The sequence below is a fragment of the Chrysochloris asiatica genome, unplaced genomic scaffold (genome assembly GCF_000296735.1).
Source record: "Chrysochloris asiatica unplaced genomic scaffold, ChrAsi1.0 scaffold00128, whole genome shotgun sequence".
Lineage (NCBI taxonomy): Eukaryota > Metazoa > Chordata > Mammalia > Afrosoricida > Chrysochloridae > Chrysochloris > Chrysochloris asiatica.
Genome location: NW_006408646.1, coordinates 1 through 4,899, shown reverse-complemented (window position 1 = coordinate 4,899; position 4,899 = coordinate 1).

Genomic DNA, 4,899 nt, shown 5'->3' with positions numbered 1-4,899 from the left:
AGGGTGTAAATCCTTACGGGAGTAGAAAGCCTCATCTTTCTCCCGCGGAGCAGCTGGTAGTTTCGAACCGCTGACCTTAAGGTTCGCAGCCCGATGGCACCCCCAAATGGTGCAAACAGTTTACACATTCTACTGCTCACCAAAAGGTTAGTGGTTCAAGTCCACCATCAGCTACTCCTCTGGAGAAAGATGAAGATTTCTGTTCGCATAAAGATTTACAGTCTTGGAAACCCCATGGGGGGCAGTTTGAGTCAGTCTATAGGGTCTCTCTCTATCAGTTGGAATTGACTCGGAACAGATTCAGCTTTTAAAATCCTTACAGAAGCAGGCCACCAAACTTTTCTTCTGCGGTGCCCCTGGGTGGGTTCAATCCACCAAGCCTTTGGTTTGGGCCAGGCTGAAATCTAGACTCATAGCAGCCCTAGAGGACAGAGCAGAACTACTGCTCCTCAGGCCTTCTGGGACTATAAATCTTTACAAGAATAGACAACCTCCTGCAGAACAGCTGCTGGGTTTCAACTGCTGACCTTGTGGTTCGCAACCCAGTGCTTAACCCACTGTGCCACCAGGGCATCTTTGCAACTCTTACCGAAATATTCACGCACTCAGCCAGAAACTTAGTTCTCGGTATGTTTCCTGCCAGCAGAGGAGTAACAATTTCGTTTAGTCATTCAGCAAACCTTCATGGAATATCAGCTGTGTATAAAGAATTGTGTGGGAGGGTGAAGATTTAGTGGTGTCTCAGGATTCAGAAAATTCAAACCCAGAGCCTGACTCTGAGCCACAGTCCTGGAGTACATAGTACACACTTAGTCCCACTGCCACTGAGTCGATTTCCACTCGCAGTGAACCCTGTATAGAGTTTCTGAGACTCAGTCTTTATAGAAGTGGTGATGGTGTGCCGTTGAGTAGACTCTGACTCAGAGGCATTCTGTATAGGGTTTCCAAGGCTGTAAATCTTTATGGATCAGAAAGCCTCATCTTTCTTCCACAGAGTGGCTGGTCGGCTTGAACCACCTACCTTGTGGCTAGTGGTGGTTGTTTTTTAGTGCTGTTGAGTTGGTTGCAACTCATAGCAACCCTGTATAGGGTTTTTGAGAGGCAGCTTCTGGGTTTGAACTGCTGACCTTGTGATTAGCTATCCAGTGTGTATCCTACAGCACCAGGTTCTCAATAGTTGTGTATTGGAATGAATGAATGCATTAGGGCCGCTGCCATGAGGACAGAGAGGATATACTCTAGTGACATTTGGGAAATGCAGGTATGGCACCTGCTCTCAACAACATAGGTAGGAAGGAGGCGCCACTGAGCAGTTTCTGTTGGCAATCATGGAATCACCATGTTAGGTCGCCTCCTCCCACTGCCCTCTGTGAGCACTCACTCATTTAGCAAGTGAAGCTAACTGCCATGGGCACTATTTTCCATAGAGACATTCATATCTGTGGCCGTGGGAGGATGGACCATGCACAAGCACTGCAGCTCTACTCTTGTGGGAGGACAAAGCATACGCATTTTGCCATCCACTCTTGTACCTTCACACAGTGCACCCACCACAGGATGGGTTTGCAGGTTTGGGAGCTGTGGTCACATTCCAGAAGGCGCTTGAAGGTGTCAGGACAGACCCAGGGCCTCTCACCACCAGATGGTGGCATTCCCAGGAAACAACACCCAGAGAGGACTGAGTGAAAGGGTTGGTAAGAGTCCAGATTGGATCTAAGGGTGTAATTATGAAAGATCGTCAGCAGCTGTTTGAATGAATCAAAGCTTCCGAATATGCAAGGAAAGCTGCCAGACTGTTATGTTAGGTTTTACCTGGAAGTGCTTCCCTTGTCTTTTCCCTCTGTGCCCCTACCCCCTTGGATTCCCCAGGAAACTGTGAGCTCTGTGGCCCAACCTCCAGCACCCAACAATAAGCCTGGTGTTGGGCAAACAAGCAGACAGCAATTGGTGTTGGTGGAAGGTACATAGGAAGAATGGACAGATGAATGCTCTGGAATCTCTCCCCATCTCCTGAGTTCAGTAACTGTCGCTCCTGGAGACTCCTCTTCCCAGGCAATGATTTTCTCTGCATTAAAATGACAGGAGATGGGGATTCCAAAGTTTGCAGATCAATTCATCCAGTTCAAGCAACAGCAGAGAAAGATCCATCCCTGTTAGCCTCGGCATGCTCCATGGATGTCCACTAGAGCGTCTTGGCCTTTCAGGTGGACACTCCTTGCTTCTTGCCGATCCTCTGGGAATATTAAAAAAAATAATAATACAGGAATAGATGCTCAGACTCATCCCTTCTTCCTTCAGCCACTCCTTAAGAGCTCTTGTTAATCTGGCTTTGGCCATGTTGTCATTTTGTGCCATCGAGTCATTTCCAATTCATTGCTATCCCCTGTGTTACAGAAGTAGAACTCCATGGCATTTTCTTGTCTTGAAGTTTTGCAGAAGCAGATTGCCTGGATCTTTCTTTCATGGTGCTGCTGGGTGGTCTTGAACCACCAACCTTTCAGTTACCAGCCGGGGACAAAACATTTGTACCACCCAGGGACCATTGCCTCAGCCTGTCATATGCAACTAATAAATTTAGAAAGGCCACCCTAGGAATAGCACGCAGCTGGTCACCTTGTGCCTGATCTTCGGAAATGTTTTAGAAGAGAGAGTTTTTGAATGGAGCATAACATATGTGGTCCATTTATATTTAAATTGCCTTTTTTTTTTTACCCCCCCAAACAAACAGGTTAAGTAGCAAATCAGAGAATCATTGGCTTCTGGGATTGGGAGGGACTTGAAAATATTATTTAACCATCTACTTTTGTTTTGTTTAAAAGTTTAATGGTGCCAATAAGGCATATAAGTTGTGTTCTGGCAGACATTAAGACCTACTTTCTCTTAACAAATGGCACACATTTTATCAAAATTTGACAACCGAGAGTAAAGGGTACTGGAAGTTTTAGAGCACCAATTTAAACAAAAACAAGGAAAAAAATGAGTCATTCAACTTGGAAAGAGGAATTAGAACCAAGTATAAAGGGAAGATTCAATGTTCAACATCCTTTGGGAATGGGGGCCCTGGCCAGTCAGAAGTTAACATCTCAACCCCAAACCTAACTTTTTACAAGGAGCAAAAACCCAAGGGAAGTCCAAATACATGACTCGGTATACTCCAAAGGGAAGACGACTGAGAATATTCCTTATAGGCTTGCCCGCTTTCAAGGAAAATATGACAGATTGCTATAATTCTTCTTGCTATGACAGTCAAACAAATAATGATCCACTTTTGCAAAACTGGAGAAATACCTCAACTTCTGTTCTTAGTTTTAGTATGGAATTCGCTTCTAAAAATAAGGGCTACAGCTATTATGAATACAGAACTTCAATGCACACTTTTCTAACATCCCCATTTACATCACATCTAGTCAGTGAATATTTTAGTTAACTTAGCAAGGTGTCTTCACAGAAAAGTATTATTAAACGGTTGCAGAAATTGCAAATTGTAACAAAGTGCTGTGAGTAATTACCAGAAAAACCCTTACACTGATTTGTAGTGGTCTTTTAAAGGATTAAAAACAGGAAGTAACTGATACTGGACTACAAGTTTTCAAGGAAGCAGTCTCACTGTCCTACTGGATATATAATAGGAGAGAATAAATTATAGTACCTGGCAGGCTGACATCAGTTCTTCATCTACCAAAGACCACCACTGAGTTCAAGAAATTAGAAATGAAGAGGAAGCATGCTCTAAAACATTGTCGTTACAAGAGGTCTTAATATTTACTCCAAAGAGGAATTCATTGCCAACGTTTCAGTTCCTGCCACCTAATGTGTGCAGACCCTTCATGTGACTTCAGCTTTTTAAGAGTGAGATTCCATATGGGGCTTTCTAGGGGAAGAAGGAAAGGGGGCTCTTGGAGTTGTGATGACATTATTAGCAGATACAACCGACCTTTATCTTCCACCCATTCCAACAGGAACTGCACAAAGTAGGGCATTTGGGAGGAAAATCAATGATGACCAAGACACACAAGACTATCCTGGTCCCCCACACCATGTCGCCCTCTCATTCACACCGAGCACCCCTAAAGGAAGCACATTCTCAAAGTGCACCCCCAAAGGAAACGTGATCTCAAAGTGCGTGAACGAGCCCCCGAGGTCACCCTGAGCAGAGAGTCTCCATGTGGGACACTTACCATCAGGGTGGAAAGAAGTGCCTGTCTTCACACTGAGTATTGGGAGCCTACTGAGGGCTCAGGGGGCAGCTTAGCAAGACAGCTACACACACACACACACACACACACACACACACACACTGATTCCAGGAACGCTCTGTGTATTGATTCAGTGGGAAGTATTAATTGCATGACCAGCACACACACACACACACACACACACACACACACACACACACACACAGATTCCAGGAACGCTCTGTGTATTGATTCAGTGGGAAGTATTAATTGCATGACCAGCACAGCACCTCTTTACACAATCACCAGAATTAGGAACTGCTTTGAAACGAAAAACGGGCACGTCCAATAGTTCTCAAGGGGAAGCAGGTGTGTGGTACAGTGCTGCTGCTACAAAAAGAAAAGACAAATGGAAGCCTGCAGATTTGACAAGGAAGCCAAATCATGGTTTTTAAGACCATTTTTAGGAGACTGGCAATACTGTTGAAGCAAAACACTTAACACAACAACAGGAAATGAAGGACAAAAAAAAAAAAGCATTCTATAACCAAATAAAACATCTGATATTTCCTTTCTCCTTTGAGAATAAATACGGTTAAGGTCACTTTTAGCCTTGGAACGGATATATGTTTGCCTATGATGATCTTGCTAACGACTACACAACATCTGATGTCCTCTGCTAGGATTATAGTTTTCGGAAAGCCAGTTACCGGAGGCATCTACC